The sequence below is a fragment of the Pezoporus occidentalis genome, unplaced genomic scaffold, assembly GCF_034315485.1.
Source record: "Pezoporus occidentalis ecotype Australia unplaced genomic scaffold, CSIRO_AGI_Poc_V1 ctg164, whole genome shotgun sequence".
Lineage (NCBI taxonomy): Eukaryota > Metazoa > Chordata > Aves > Psittaciformes > Psittacidae > Pezoporus > Pezoporus occidentalis.
The window spans coordinates 764,917-781,858 of record NW_026913466.1 but is presented as its reverse complement, the minus strand read 5'-3'; the positions used below and the strand labels follow the sequence as shown (position 1 = coordinate 781,858).

At 38.5% G+C, this 16,942-nt stretch overlaps 1 long non-coding RNA gene across 1 annotated transcript in view; it reads left to right on the top strand.

Annotated features, from left to right (window-relative positions):
* Positions 1-16,942, top strand: part of LOC134160796 (uncharacterized) — a 60,334-nt gene that overhangs the window by 29,099 nt on the left and 14,293 nt on the right. Inside the window, exons 2-3 of the long non-coding RNA XR_009963690.1 lie at positions 6,441-6,517; positions 14,270-15,178. This is a non-coding gene — a long non-coding RNA (uncharacterized LOC134160796). The remainder of the gene's footprint in view (positions 1-6,440; positions 6,518-14,269; positions 15,179-16,942) is intronic.

The following is a 16,942-nucleotide window of genomic DNA, read 5'->3' as shown; positions in this document are numbered from 1 at the left end:
TGCTAGCTCACTGCTGCAGGCAGGAACACTGCCACCCCCTGCCTCAGCCCCAGGGAGAAGACCATAGCAATCCCTGCAGCCCCAGACCTGGAGAGCTGAATCCTCCCTCAGGAGCTTCTCTGAGTAAAGACCTCTGATACACTAGGGGTGGTTGCTCCAATTGGTGCTGTTGTCCATGTGGAAGCCAGCTCATTCCTTCCCACTATGTGATAATGATGGCTTTCTGAATATTCTGTCTTCCCCTGTCCTCACCACTACCACCAGACAAGTGACTCAGTGGCCTCATATTTTCTGTCTCTGCATGCAGGAGGCTGTTTTCAGTGACACAGCCTTCACTTGTATGCTGTTACCAGTAAATTTGCTGTATTTGCTGTTCTTGGATACTTGCTATTCCTCAGCTTTGGCTGGCTACAAACTTGATCCCTACCAAAGAAATGTTATCTCAAAAGGACACGTAGTTAAGATACCCGGACAGTCAAGGTATAAAGATGTAGAGAGTTTTGTATTTAACTGATAAGAGAGAAAATCCTCAGGGAGCCTGAGAAAAATTCAAGATTCTGGCTGTAGTTGATGGTAAGTAACTAGGTGTTACTACTGGGAGACCGATACTTACTTCACTGCTTAAACAGATATATATGTTGTGATAATGTAGCAGTAGATTGAACAAGGGGGCAAAAAATACTGGTACTTCAAAGTACAGCCTGTATAGTGTAAAGGCACAGGGAACAGTCAAAGGGTTTGGTGTTAGAAAGGCCAAAGGCTGAAGCAGCAGGCAGTGTGCAGAGGCAGGTTTCTATTCTGTCTTCATTGCCATCCAAAGCATGCACGTTTTAGAACTACTGCAACAATGTCGCAGAATTTTGTTGAAGCTAGCAGTTTCTTCAGGCGCTCAGCTAGCAAAGCCTTCTGCATCTAGATTCTGATGTTAGGCAGGATGGTTTGGGTAAGCATTGACTTAAAATGGGAAGGATTTGAATACCTGAGCATACAAATGATGAGTGTGGCAAAGAAAACTGCATTCAAGTCACAATGCACCACAGAAGGCAGGAGGCGTACCTTATTCCACTTCCAGTCTCAGAACCTGAGCCAACCTGAAGCTTTACAGCACTTGAAGTACTATGGATCCCACAAGATGACTATCAGCTAAAGAGTAAATGTGGTTTCCTATCCTTGGTTTGCAAGGTTACTAATCAAGATTGCATGTCTGGGCTTTAAGTCATTTAGGGTTACTACATACACTTTTCACGTACATAAAAGAGCCATGCTGAAATCTATGCTTTGATTTGCTCATTTTAGTAAAGTTTGGAGGATTGGTCCCTTACATTGTTTTTAAATATACCCTAGAATATCTTTCATTTAGTTTACACTGATGCACAAGTAATCAAAATCATAATTATATCTCTAAAGAAACATCACTTAAAAATAGACATATGAATGCTGTTTTGATCATTGCAAACTGCTATTTGTGGTGCACTGGTTTGGATATGAGATATAGAAAAAATGTATCTGCCCTTGCAGGTGTGTACTTAGAATGCGGTTTCAGGGCAAGTAGTGCTGTAGTGTGTTTTTGAGATAGATTTCCTTATTTCTTACTACAGGTATAGTGAGTGAAAACCATACAGCTGCTTCTTTCTGCATCTGTGGTACTTTCAATATTCTTAGCATATAATTGACTGAAACAAGTAAGACCTGAGCAAAACAGGGTTCAGCAACACCCTCTGCCTTCACACCAAATAACCATGTCTTTTAGAGACTATATGTGCACAGTTGCTCAGTTCCATATGCTTTTTATTCTTCCAGCATATTTCAGGGCTGGTTTTTGCAGCATTTTGTTTCTGTGGGCTGGATTTCATTTCAGCTGATTGCCCAATCTCTTCTTCATTCTATTGTAATTGGGTTTTGGATTGTCTCAAATTCTCCAATGGATTTATAACAATCTGAAAATTAACAATGGCCCCTTAATTGCACGGGACTATGCGATTCACAGAGTCCTGACTTGACTGGTATTTCTCTTCCCCTCGCTTCCAGCCAGGCAGTCCCGTGTGCTTTTTAAACCACTGCAGAGCCAGTAAATGTGCATACATTGAAAGTTTTTCTTCCTGGCACTCTGTCACTTAGAAAGCAAGCTGAGGCTTTTCCATAGGCCGATGTATTGGCAGTAACTTATAAACCCCCCAAAATATGGAATCATGATTTTTGATTATGCTGTAAATTGGGGTTATTTCCTTCAGGCAGGCGGAAGGACATGCCAGCTGGACTTTATATTTTGGCTGTTAGAAAGCTTTAGCAGCCAAAATTATAATTAGCTCACTCATATTGAAATATGTTCTCCCTAGCTGTGTTATTTTTTTTTTTTGCCAGAGCCTGATATGATTCCTGGAAGATGTAGTTTCCCCTCAGCACAGGAAATATGCATATTGCTGGCATTAACCAACACCTGTGCAGTGGTGGTTGCAGTGCTTGCACAAGGAGGCAGTACATCTGCTCCCTGGCTGGGTGTGGGTATGTGTCTGTTCTGTTCTGCAGGGACTGGTGTGGAGGGCATTGACTGGCTCTTTGGCTGCTCAATACACTAACTGCAGGATCTACACAATGGGCAGCTGGGGATGAATTGCTCAGAATTGCAGGAAATGCTTCTAAATACCAAATTTGAAGGAAGGCAGGGCTAGTTTATCAACAACAAACCACCAGTGCAAGAAAGTTGCTTATATTTCAGCAGCACCTAATTTTACACGTTAAGTGGTGCTTAAGAGATCTGGTTGATTGGTGACTATTGCACGCTGTAATTAAATGGTAGCACTGAAGGACTGGGAGGTACAGCCGAAAGAAACTTTAGCAAGAGACTTGGACAGGAAGCATGGACTACAGCACAGGATGCAGAAACCTGCCAGATATGCTGAGTGCTTATTTGGGCAGCTAAAATCTCACTAGAATGATAGAGCGGGCCAGTAAAGCTAGTCAGGGAGTGTTTGCACTCATACCCCTCTGTCACTGTTTGGATTTTGGCATAGATGTGCCTGCTGTGAGAACTGGTCCATACCTTCTGTAGCTCTGAGAATGGGAATGAAGGTTGTTAAGGCAGTGAATCAGGAGGTGACCCCTTCAGCTTTCATAAGAAGTCAAGACTGCAAACAGGATCCAGATTCTCATGTTTCACAGTTCACTGCCATCCAATGGTTCATTTTAACTTGAGTTGAAAATGTAACTTTCCCCCCCCTTCGCTGTTCGGACTGTGTATTTGCAAGCTGGATGTTTCATCATATTAGAGGTGGTAAAAACTTTTCACTGAATACTCGGGTTCTGTGTTTAGATGATTCCTTTGACTTCTGTTTGTTTTTCCTATCTATATTGTGGCTGCTCATCTGTTAATGGAGTGGTTTCTCACCATGAACCCATTTTCAGATTCTATTTTGGATATTTATTTGATCCTTATGACGATTGAACTCTTGAATATTTTGAATCCTTTTTTTCTTTTTCTTTACTTACTACTTTATTCCCAAAGCAGTATAAAACTTTCTTTAGGAACATCATTTAGTTTGGGTGAGAGAATGAGATAAGGTTCTAGAATTGGGATAAAATAAGAGGGAATATTCAGAGTACAAGATGTTATGGCTATGACTGAGAGCTGTGCACCATTGGCAGCTGTGGATTTAATTAGGTAGCTCTTCCAGATGAAGGGGCCAGGCAAAGGCAGCCTCCCTTGTCGCCTTGGCACCCGCAAGGTTTGTGTTCCCATTACAGCAGGGGGCTCCAGAGCAGCTGAGAGCTTCGCCTGAGCAGCAGCCAGTCACCCCACAGAGCTGAAAGGCATCTTAGAGTACTACATGGATTCATTTCACCTATTATTTCAGTGTAAAACCCTATAATATGTGCGTGAATTGATTAACTCATTATTTATTTATTTGACTTATTAATTGATTAACTCTTCCAGTTTGAATGCCCTAACTGGTTTTGAAACTGATTCTTTGCAGACATAAGAAACACATGGAGAATAACATTCTTGCAACTACAAATCAATTTGGGTATTTTGGTAGACAAAAAAGGAGAAATTCAAAGCTAGAGTAGAAAGATCTAAAAATTAGTGGAGGACTTACCTTGGAGTTTCAAGCTCTTAATGTTACTCTGTGAGGCTGACAGTAATCCGGCAATTGCATTTTTTCATGGATACAAGACCCAGTGCAAGTTTCTCTCCTTAAAATGCTCTTTGTTCTTCATCTGTTGAAAGACTAGAAAAAGAAAATGCTTGTAATGCTTGAGTTCAAAACTTACTAATATTAGTAATATTCAAAGGGACAGCTTAATGTAGCTTTGACTTCTTCAGTAACATATGTCCTGTATCTTAGTTTTGCTTAGAACCTGGAATTCATGCTAATCTTAGTTACAATCTATAACTCTGCTATCTTCTCATAAGAATAAATTCTCTAAAGAATAAATACTCTAGAGTATGCTACTACCAGATCACACTGAATCACTGAACGGAACAAAATGTTTAGAACTAGAACTCCAGAAAGTAAGCATAAAGTTGTATTGCTTGAAAATTACTGTACTTTCCATGATGAAAATTCAGAAGGATTGTAATACAATTTCTAATGTCTGTAAAAGTTTTTATTTTGATGGACCACTTTCTGTGTTTGAAATCAATGAAATATAAATGATGGGAAGGTAGTAACAAATAGGAACAGGGTAGAAGCTCAAAGCCTTTACTGCTCAAAAAAAGGGAATACTCAGGTTTTCATACTTTGTGTGCTGGACGTTACTGTACCTGACCTGTAAAATCTTAATTTTCCTGTAAGTTACACAGTTAAGTACTTGCAAAGATATTTTCTCTTTCTCTGTAAAGCTGGATGTGTATTATAAAAGCTGTTGGTTTCCTCACTTTTTATTGGCTTATGTCTTCATAACTTAGTTAAAGTGGGCTTTTTTGAAAATAGCATTTCATTAAAATACATGATACTCCAGTAATTCTCTTGGTTATTCATAGTTTGATGGGGCTGCATGTTGCCAAAGTAATTCTGATTATGCTTTCAGAAATCTCCAGTAAGCAAAATGCATTGGTAGCAAATATCTGTTTGGGTTTTTTTTTTTTAGAGGGGCGGGGAAGAAGGAAATACATATGCTTGGAGGCAAGGGAGAAGAGTTTGAATGTGCTTCAGACCTGATTCTAGCACCTTTGTTTAGTATAATAGTAGGGGTAAGCACTCTTTTTCTATGTTCCTAGTGATCTGCTACAGAAGAGCAAATGTAAACAAAGACCTGTAATCCCACCAATTGAAGTGTAATGCAGTCATTTGTCCTGTTTGATTCTTACTTCTTGTTTATATGTATTAGAGCCAAGGTGTGGAAAGGAAACAGATGCTTTGTTAAGGCTATTTGATCTGAAGTGAGACTTGCTTTGAAATTAGTTTCCTTTTTTGCAGTGTGTCTGCCTTGCTGTCTGCCTAAAGAACCTATAGTCCCAAGGTTACTCTGCCAGCTAAGGATAACTCTCCTATAGTAGTTAACAAATGTTTTCAATGCATGGACTTATTTCTTGACAATAGACCTCTCTTGATTTCCTGTTGTGGACCAGGGCTCCATGGTCATCAAGGTAAAAAGCGCTGTACTATTCTCATACTTCATCCAGATCATCTGCAAACTCTGACTGATGGTGATCATGTCATAAGAGCCTAAGGAAGTCTTTCCAAGTTATGCTTCCCTCACATATGAGTAGTTAACAGTTAGCAGTTGCCTGAAATATCATTATAGTCTCCAGTGATGAAGAAGCTAGAAATCTGTGTGGGAGAAAGTAATGTAAGAGTGAAAACTGTGACACAGTAAGGGTAAGACTTCATGCCGGTACAGAAGTTCTCTATCACTTGATGGCTTTAATACAGAGAAGTGGCTGTGTGGAATAACAAACCGTAATTCCTCTGAACTCACCACTGAATAAAGAATCATCACCCCATCCCCCCAAAAAATAAGACCTATGAATAAATGAATAAGCTATGAACTGTCAGCTGAAAAGAAGCAGTGAAAAAACAGAAAGAGAGAGAAAAATGAAGAGGTTTAGGTGCCAAAGAGCAAAGTGCCAAAAAAAATCAGGTTCTGACAGATTGGAATGAGCAATGATCCCTAGTTCGTTAGTTCCATATACAGTGAATGTTGCCAGAGTCCTTTGGTCCTACATTAATTTACAAAGTACTGTGATAAACAATTTATTCTTTCCACAAGAAGTGCCAGTGAAGACAGGTAAAGGAGGAAGCCATGTATAGGAGCAGTCATGTAAGAAAGGCACAAAAGGCAAGTAGGGGTTCTAAAAGTTTACTGCAATCCAGATGTTGTCTAATGCAGTGATCAGACCAACAGTCTTTATTCTTCCTAGGTCTTCTATAGATCACCAAAGAATATTATTTATCTGTGATACTAATATTATAGAAACACTAAACATTGTTTTTACACAGTGCAAGTGATAAAGAAGAGACACCATGCAATTACCCAGCTGTACTTATACCATTAGGGAATTCTTTCTGGATCACAGGTAAGTCAGATAAATACTTTGACTTTGGGCTTATGGGTACAGAGCCTGGGGTCAGCAGTTGGTATTTGGAATGCAGCTGCCTACTTTATCCATTTTTATGCACTAATTTCCTTGATGTAGGGATTTGGGGATTGGGAAATACTTTCATAAATTATAAGCAAAAAAAAAAATCTCTTTCATCTCCTTCATTCTGGATAGCCGTTGCATAAAACCTGTCAAAACCATATTGCTCTGGCTTCATCCCTGCTTCAGTTCCATTGATTACAGTGGAGTTAAATCAAAGATGAATCTGTCTGCTCAATTTAAATCTAATGATTGGTTAAAAAGTTCGGGGGATAGTCCTGTCTAAATCCAGTGCTGTTTTATCCTTGTGTCAGCATTTAATTCCATTTGCATATAAGCCTATTTCCCTTCTCTAAATTTAATTTGTTAGAGCCTGGCCCTCAGCAACAACAGCAACAACAAAGTAATTGCATGCAGTATGGGGCAATGGTGCCAATACAGCATGTGCTATAAAAATGCCTCACACAGATTTAGAAAAAGGTAGTCATTAGTGACATTCTGCCTGGTAACAGCAAAACCAAAAACCCAACCAAAACTACCTCATGGGCATGTGGGCATATTATTAGATACCTCATGTATCTAATAATACATATATGAAGAAGCCTTTGTTTAATATGGGCTATTAATTGTGGCTGTTTCACCAAAGGAAATGACATACCCATGTGTCCATGTGTTATATAACCGTTAGGAATCATCCCAGAGTTTCATTGAGAAGAGAGAAAACTGTCTGAGGCTTAGTTCTTAAGCTGCCCTAGATATCATCTGTGACTCTGCAAGGAATTTTTGCTTCATGATTTAGCAGGCTTGTTTTAAGCTGGGGAGGAGTGGTTGGCATTGTCACAATGTATCTTGTTTGATTAGCTGCTAGGTTCTACTGCAGTGCTGTTTACTGTGTTCTCATACCACCTAGCCTCCAAATGCTCATCCCAGTCTTCGTTTAGACTTCTCACCTGACCATCTTACAATGAAAAGATTGTTCTTGGTGAACTTGACCTGATTGACAGTCATTCCAATTCAGTTGTTCTTCCAAATGTAGGGCTACCTGTCTGTAGGATCCTTTCTTCTCATTTTCTCTATCCTGAATATTTGATTGCACCAAAGGAAAAACCCCAAAATCAAAATATTTCTTGGGATTTAATTTGAGTTTCTCTTTCTGCTTCAGAAATTCAGCTTTCATCATACATTCTGATGCATTAGAACTGGTTACAGTCATAGATTCTTATGTCTTGTCACTTTTGCACAACTTTGTGATCTGTCAAGGTCATTCCAGTTTCACCATTTGTGGAAAGAAGATGCTGATGCCAAGAGGTAAAGATACTGGCCTGGAGCACTGTACATTATTGTGCAAATAACAGAGCCTGGAAGAGAAATTTCCTGGATTTCCAGATTTCCTGAATTAAGAGCTGCATGCTTTGTGCCTAGGGCCATTCTATACATACAATATAAACTCATGGAGAGTGGGAAACAAACATACATCTACTTTCTAATCTCTATGTTTTGATAAATCAGGTTGTTTCCTAACATACCAGATCTTTTTGGTGCATATTGGGCCTCCCATGGACAGGAAGGCCCGCTATTACCCTTGTTACCTCTTGATGCACTTGCAGCCTATCCTCAGTAGGATTAGAAGGCACTCAGGACCTTTCAGGAGGCACTTATCACTTTACAGGATTAGGATAAACCTGCCTTTGATGTTTTTGTGATCACACCCATCTGTCATAACTGAACGTGGAGAATTAGGCTTTATTTTTATTTAATGTTCTAGTTATGTTTAAAAGGTCAAATATAAAAATATATCAGATCATTTTTTCTCAGTTTGCCTGCTTTACTATTAAAAAATCAATGAGAATATGTTGTGTTTGTAATACATATGCTAATATTTGAGAAGTCAACCCACCCCCATAGTTATTATCAGAATCAGCAAATATAGATATGGTTTCAACTGATTTTAAGTTTTAACAATTCTACTCCATTTCACACTCATTCCTCTTCTTCCACCCATATATTCATTACAAGTGTCAGATAAGGCTAATCCTTCATGTCACATTACTACAGATGGTTACATAGGGGACTTAAACCAGATGCTGATAGTCCGGATAATCTGGATAAAAGCTGGTAACCTAAATCAAATCCATTTTGTGTATTACTCATGCTAACAGTTAAGAGATGTATAAAATCTTTATTACCCTTTAATGCTTTACATAACTCTTCTGCTTTCTTATTGTTATACTTTCAAGGTTTTTATTTTGGAGAAGGTTCTTCTACATCTCCCACTATCCTACCTTAGATAAATCATACATGTATGTATGTCCATAAACAAGACTTGAGGATGGGAGAGACATTTGCTAGATAAGAATGAGTACTAAGTTTATCTTTTGTTTTGAAATTCCTGTTGGCTTGGACATTGGCAGTATGAAAAGCAAACTGAATTTCTTTTGTAGGAGGAGGTTCAATGGAAGCATTAGCAGGAAAATATTCCTTACTTTTGAAGAGTCTTTGAAGTTCAGTGGTTAGGACGGGAGCTGGTAAGAGTGCCTTCTGGTGAGTGGCCTAGGCCTCTGAACAGACTTGAGTGTTTAGAATCCATTTTTCTGTCTACCGGGAATAGAAGTATCCTATCTTAAATGGGCTTTATTCTGAATATTAACTGTACCTTTATTTGGAATACTTTCATTTAATAATAGTGTTTGTATTCTGAATTGAGGGATTCACAAAGGCTAGTTAGTTTAGGCACTCTGTGTGTGTGAGTGTGTGTGTGTGTTAAAGGAGTCAGTTATTTACATGAGAAGTTCCGTGACATAAACATATTTTAAGTACAGAAATGTAGACAGCACTCAGAATATGTGCCATATTACGTCATATTTATTCCACTGGTACATTCATATTCCCATGAAATGGAAGGATTCTAAGATATAGAATCATAGAATAGTTAGGGTTGGAAAGGACCATCAAGTTCCAACCCCCCTGCCATGAGCAGGGACACCTCCCACTAAACCATGTCACCCAAGGCTCTGTCCAACCTGGCCTTGAACACTGCCAGGGATGGAGCATTCACAACTTTCTTTGCCTTCCTATTACTACCACTGAATGCTGCCTGTGGCTAAAGGACTTGGAAACGAAGATACTAGGTTACCTATTGTCAATTTATATAATGCTATTTTGGGTCTTTCAGTATAGATCACACTGTTGCCTTAAATTAGCATAGTTCTGCCAAAATCAAGAAAATCCAGATGATTTACAGGAATAAAAACCCTTGATCTTTCCCTGTATGTATACAGTGATGTAGCAGTGAAGTATACTGCTCACTCTGGGTCACATAATTATCTGCAAATTGCTGAAAAGGTTTACAAGACCAGTCTGTCATTGCAGCTTAGAGCATACTGTGAGGACGTCTAGTGCAAACCTGAGAGGATACGAGTGAAGACATACTGTCCAGATACTTTCTATCATTAGTATACACCAAGTGATCAAATACCATCAGAATTGTTGTTCATTATGGGATCATAAACCTTTATAGTGGAAGGGAGGGTAAATACTTTGGTCTGAAAAGTTAGCCAAAGGAAGACAAATTATTGCAACAGATGCATAAAGATGAAAGTGGTGAGTAATTACATGCAGTGTTGTGAGCAAGGAACCAAACCCTTACAATTATGTGTTTTGTGGCGAGGTCTTGGTAGGATGATGCACATTACACTAAATATTATGATTAATAGTTATAATGCTATTTTAATGTTTGTGGTTATCAGCTAGTGGAAGCAATAAGTGGATCTAATTGATAGCAGCATTTGACTGACCTTTGGCAATTACTTTTTGAAATGTAAATTTTTAGACTGTGACTTTAAACATCAGCAGTTCCTCAATGATGTATTTTAGAGGCTTACAAAAAGTATGGAGATAGAAGAATGTACTGTTATTGACCATATAGATGTGGTTGAAAGTCCTATGTATGGGGCAGATATTTTGCTACCATCTATTCTGCATTAGAGGAAATGTCCAATTCAGTGGAGTTGTTTCTTTGCATGTTGTAGGCTTGGACATGCCATTTCAGCACTAAAAAGTCTGATTCATAATGACTGAAACATCATTTCCAGAAATGCTGTTTAGTGGAGTGTGTATGTATGAAACGATGCCCTAGTATAGAGAGGGTCCTAGGTTATGGGTATTTTATGATCCACATATCTCTAATTCATCTTTTGTTTTTGAAACATAACATGTTCTAGCTGCACTGATATGGGTTCTTGCTTATTATGGTTAATGGATTATTCATCCTTTTTGTCCTTGACATAATCCTAAATATGTGCATAAAACTCGGATCATGTTGCCCATAAAAACCAATCAGCCCAGAGTTCTTCTGCAAGGTGTTGAACATTCACCCAGAGCAGATGGTGAAGATAATGTTTAATAAAGAGTTAGAGGATTAGTTGGAACAGAAATAAGCTAAGAGAAAGGGATCATTTCATTTCATATGAAACTCCATGACATTTCATGCACCCAAAGACTGATTAAAGTTATGCCAAAAGCTGCTCTTTTTGGCCAGTTTGTCCTAATACTGACCCTGCTTATGTTGTCAGCTGCTCTGTCTGCATGTGTTATTTTACTACTGTGTGAATAACTCAAAAGAAAGCTCTTCTGTTTATCCTGTGGCTGGCAAAGGTAATTCTTAATTAAATAAGGTGACAGGATTCTGCTAAATGTGTTGAATATATTGAAGCAACTGATATCTCAACCTAGGTTCAGAAGAAAGGTTTTATAGGTCATTTAAAACATAAATTAATTTTAAATGTTAATTTTCATAACGTGTGGGGTTAAGCTTTGGATTACCTTGAATATTTCAATGCTGAATGAAAAACACAGCAGGAGATAGGCCATCAAGAATTTTTAGTCTCATTTTAGGGAAGTTTCTTTTTGCCCTCAAAAAGGTGGTGGAATAACAAAACCTACAGGCTTTGCATGATGTGTAACATTTGTAATGAAGACCTAATAAGGTTTAATTGAAGAAACTGAATAAACCAAATCAGCCAGAAGGAGGTATTTTACAGTTAGGGTATTTCTGGGCTGTTGATTGTCCTCTGGTATAACTTCAGGTTCTATAAATCAGAAGCTCTGACAAAGCATGTCAGGTATGGGTGCTGCAGAAGCAACATAAATGACATCTACTGGTAAATAGAGTGTCCTTTGTTCTGAACACAGCATTTAAACCCTTTGAAGCTGCGCTCATAAATAAACACATGGGCTTAGGAGAAGACATTTTAGAATGGTTGGTTGAAGACCCAAGACATGGATTTCTCTTTAACAGTTATGGCACAAGAGTAGAACACGATCAAAATCCAACCAATTTCCTTTCTTTACTGAGACTCAGTGGTCACTGAAGTGCATAAACAGATGTAAGCACCTCTGGACCTGTTGCAGCTGAGGCATAGGACTCTGATCAGTCTTTAATGGTAGAGCACTGTTAGCTGTTTCAGTAAAGCAGGAAGTCAAAACTATTCTTCAATCAACAGAGTTGCTTTTGCACTGAAGTGGGTCAAAGCTGAAACCTTGGAAAGCCTCTTGAAGTTGGGTGGCTTGGATGACATTAGTTCCTATTCCTACCTATTAGTTCCAGACTTCAGCTGAAATCTCAAAACCCAGCCATCTTCTGCTGTTAAAACAGTGTTTGGCTCTCTTAAATAAAAGCCCTAAAGCCTTTTCTTCTCTTGCTGATTTTTTTCCTATGTAAACTTGTGCTCCTGTTGTTTCTCCATTTGGTTACTTTTGCAGATGTTGCATAGGACACTTCAAACAGCAGAATCTATATAAGTAGTCTGGATTAACATAAAAATAGCAAGCCACTGTTAAGAATGAACTGGAAATTAATGAAATTTATTTCATTCATGAATTTCGCTGAGAATAATTGTACTTATTTTATTACAAAAACCATATTTAGCAGCTGACTCTTGTGTTTGAAAAATAGTGATTATTATCAAATAGTTTACTCTAAAACTATCTAGTGAAATTCTTCCCAAATTTCCTTAGATTTGATAGAGATTTCTCCATCCTTCATTGTGAAACCACAGTGGCAAGAGTAAAACTCAACAAGAAGTCTGTCAGCTGATACCCAGTATCAGAATCAGATAATTCAGTTCAACAGGAAGATACAGGCATATGACACAATTGAGATGAGACATAGATAAGTCTAAAGCAAGTTATGGCTTTATCTCAGCCTAACCTTGAACCAGATGCCCTTTCCAAACCCCTTCACACTCACAGTGTTCATAGTGCACAACAGCTATTGCAGTAACAAACAGCTAGAATTAACAGAACTGGAGATGGGAGGAGAGAGGCCTTGGAAAGCATGGCATTAAACTTACCTGTATGGATAGTTTTCATTCAAACCCTGTGTTTTAAAATGTGCAGATATAAATGAATGCATTGCCTGACTGCATTTTGAAATGAGCAAGAGATTCAGGTACAAAAAGACTTTTTCTTGTTAGGACTTGACATGACTTGAACTATGATTGCACTGAAATGTATGGTGAAGCAGAAAATACTTCGTTAAACTTCTTCATGTTTTGCCACTTAAGTAATAATTCCACCACAATAAACCCCAGAAATGCTGCTTAGTGCAGAGTGGGTGGCATTTTAATTCTTTCCCAGATTGTAAATGATTAATATACAAGTAATTTGTCCTGGCATTCGGAATGTTCTTCACCTTTAAGTCACTTTAGTTACTCACTCTGCAGCCTGCCAGTTAGTGGATTTACATCATCCTCAGATACTGCTTTTCTTTATTCTGTCTGTGTGTTTCTGGTCCTGGCAGGGGAATGTTAGAAAACAGGCTTTGTTTTGATTTCTTCCCCTTTGTTTTTCACAAGTAGTACTTTCCCCAAAGTTTGCAGAAATAAAACGTGTGCTGGTTCTTTTTTATTCCTATTTGACCTGTATTGGTTTCCTAACTCACGTCTTTCGCCTCTAATCTCTCCTTTAATGGGGTGTCTGTGCTGCTTTTCTCACAAGATGAACACCTTCATCCTTTTTGCATCTGAATTATACAGTTATATTTCATTAAGAGATTTCTGATTTTGGTAGCTTTGGACTGAGTGAGATCCTACCACCAAGCATAATTCATTTTGGATGCATTTCTGGTGTGCTCTTGACTTGGATTAATAGAAAATCATTTTTTCCTGTAAGGCTCTTAGATTCAAATGCATCATTTCTTCTTTCATTTTTAGATGCTTGTCCAAAGGAAGATTAAAGTTATGTTTAAATATCATGAGACACTGATTTTTTTTTGACAGAAAACCCACAAATTGTTGATTAGTCCAGTGTAAATCTCTCTGGAACATACCCAGATGAAGGCTATAACTGTGGTGATGTGTGCTTTTCTGTAGCAATAGTTTTATTGGTAAATGAAGTGTTTATGCTCCCTAGTTACATCACTGGGTTCTAATAAACAGATATCATGCAGCTATAACAAACTATCTAGTAATACTTCACATACTGCTTTTCCCAATAGGAAAGACAAGCCAGTAGCAGGAATACTTCTCACTGCTTTTCATTACAAATAGTCTTAATTTTTATCTCACTTTAGGTTAGGGGAACTTCAGGATAATACAGTATACAGGAGACGCCCAAAATTCAGGGTACAGCTAAATCTCCTGTCCCTCTCTTAACTTCTGAGGTTCCTGCTGAAGATTAACTCTCTTCCAGGATCTGATGGAAGCTCATCTTCAAGACAGGTCTCAGCCCATACCTGCAGTTCTGCATCCAGAAGAACATCCACAATGACACAGTTCCTGCTGCTAGATTATTGCTGCACCCAAGACTTCTTAAATTAGCCCCAGCTGGGCTATCTGGGACCTACTGGCTGCCGGTGGAGAGCAGCAGGCTGCATCAGGAACAGTCACAGCTCCTCCATCACATGCTGCTGAACTGAAAACCAGCACTCAGGCAAGAGAAGGGTGGTGGCAAACTCAGGTTCCCTTTCCTCTCATAGGAAAGTAACCCGTACTCAGTTTCAGCTGGGTGAAAGCCATGGTTTAACACCCACTTTGCAAAGAAACACCTACATTTCTACAAACAATAATGGGCAAACTCCCTTTTAAATTTGGAAGAAGACCCCATAGTCATCTGGAAGTAAACTATTGTTTTTCACCACATGTGGCTTCTACTTTCTCCTGATAAAAATCCTGGTGCAGGAGAAGAACTGGAAGAATCCCATTATAAAGAGATTTGGAAGGAATGCTGGTTTTCACACCCAGTAAATCATGGATTTTTTTTTTTGCTTATAAAAAGGAACAAAAGGAGTCACTCTTATGCTGTGCACTTCCTTAGTTTCCCTCTTCTGGAAAACCCTATCAAAGAGGAATGAATGATATGCTTTAAGGGTGCACTTGATTAGCATCATTAGAGAAGCAATTCTGCCTTCCTGCTTTCTTCTGAGGCAGCACCTATCACCTGGCTTGGCCTGCCTTTGCACGTCACACTTTGGGCAGTGAGAATGTGGGCGAGCTGGATACAGGAAAGACTGGATCACCTTATATTCTAGTAACATCCTGCCTTTCAACCTCCTTTCTAATAGAAAGCATACAAATTGCTCCATGTTTCCAGTGAAGTGTGGTGAGTTACAAAGTATATTCCTATTCCCCAGAGGTTAAATGAGGAAGTACTGTGTGATGCCTTTCTTCTTTGTAATGACCAGCTAAGGAAAAGGAAAGAAATCCTCCTGTTTTGTTTTCAACAGCTCTGTCCCCTTATGAATGTGGGCAGGTGTTTACATATTAAAATCAAATCTATAATATTGCCAATACAAATAAATGCAAGTATCACACTCTTAATCTTTAACAGAGAAATATTTACTGCGGGGCCAAATTCATTCACTTTCCCCAGCTGTGCTTTCGTTGATAAAATAGAGGTGTTTGTGACATTATGTGTGGTGGGTTTGATTTTGTTCAGGTTGACAGTTCATGGCATTAAGCATGAAAAATTACATCTTCAACAAATTTTTCCTTGGTGGAGCTCTTGGGAACAACAGTAAGACCTTCTCAAGCTAAGTAGAGCCTCTGTGATGGCTGAGTGGTAGTTTTGTGGTTCTCTTTGGGTCTTTGTCACTTATCCTGTTTCTGTCAGATGCTAAAAATGTGAGAGAAGGTGAAAAATGCAAAGGCCACATACTTGTTTTGTGTACGTCATTTGGATTTTGTTATTTTGTGTGATTATTTGAACAGGTCAGCTTATTCAGAAATCAAATTCAATAGGGGTTTGAATGGAGGATGGCAGGAGTAGGAATAGCTATCATTGCTCATCTGGACTAGGGTTTTCTCTCTATTGAAGCTACAGGAAGTTATGTAAGTATGTTTTATGTTTTCAAATTTATGTATTAATATACAACCATGTAAAATATAAATGTCTAATTGTGAAGCATAGTGGAAATTTGTAGGGGTTCTCTTGTGAATCAGTAACAACGAAGCCTTGACTTCATGAAACTGAGAGCCTTGGATTACAACTCAAAGTAAGTGGGGGCAAACCAAGAGTTAATGTATGGCAAGGTTTCTGAAGATCAGGAGTACAGTCTGTCTTTTAAGGGAGTAGGGGTTTTGTTACTGAGGCAGAGTTTAGTGATACCAACATAGCAGTGCCATGGAGAAAAAAGATAAATTTAGATTGAATGATTTCTCAGTTAAACAGGGACCAACAGGGAGTTTATAATAAAACAATTTACACTCACTTTGGAATATGACAATGGCAATTTTTCTTGTGCTGAAAACAAACCATTACTGATGTATGTTTGTGACCCAGCAGGAAGTTTTCTAATAGAGACTCTTTCCACATCTATTCAGTAGCAGATGTAATTTATCCAACTTGTCTAGCAGTATATAATATCATGTATTATTACTACTGTCACATTTTCCTATGGTGCTAAAATCTGGGTGAAAAATTCAGTTTCCTTTGGAATCCTGCAGCAGTGACATACAGCCTTCAGCCTTGAAGGTTTCGCTCTTAATAAATTAGATGCTTAAATTCACTCCTCTGGTTTTAGATTTCATTAAAGATATTTGTGGTCTAAGCTCCTGTTCTGAAAAAAATCCATCAGGTAACGTTTTGACATATATGGTACCAATTTTTCATTCACATACTGTAATGTAAATCAGGAGGAGGTTCCTTTGTCAGTGCAGTAAATCAGGGTGAAAGAACTGACTTCCTTTACAGGAAATCTTAGTTGCATTTAAAATGCCTGATACTAGAAGTATTGCTATTACGTGTGTTTTATTTTAGCTGTATCATGAGGAGGAAAGGATGTCAGTATTCCTAATTTAAAGTCTGAGGTCCCAAGTTTCTGTTGTCTTCAGCAGGGATCCAACAAAGATCCCATATAAGACTGGT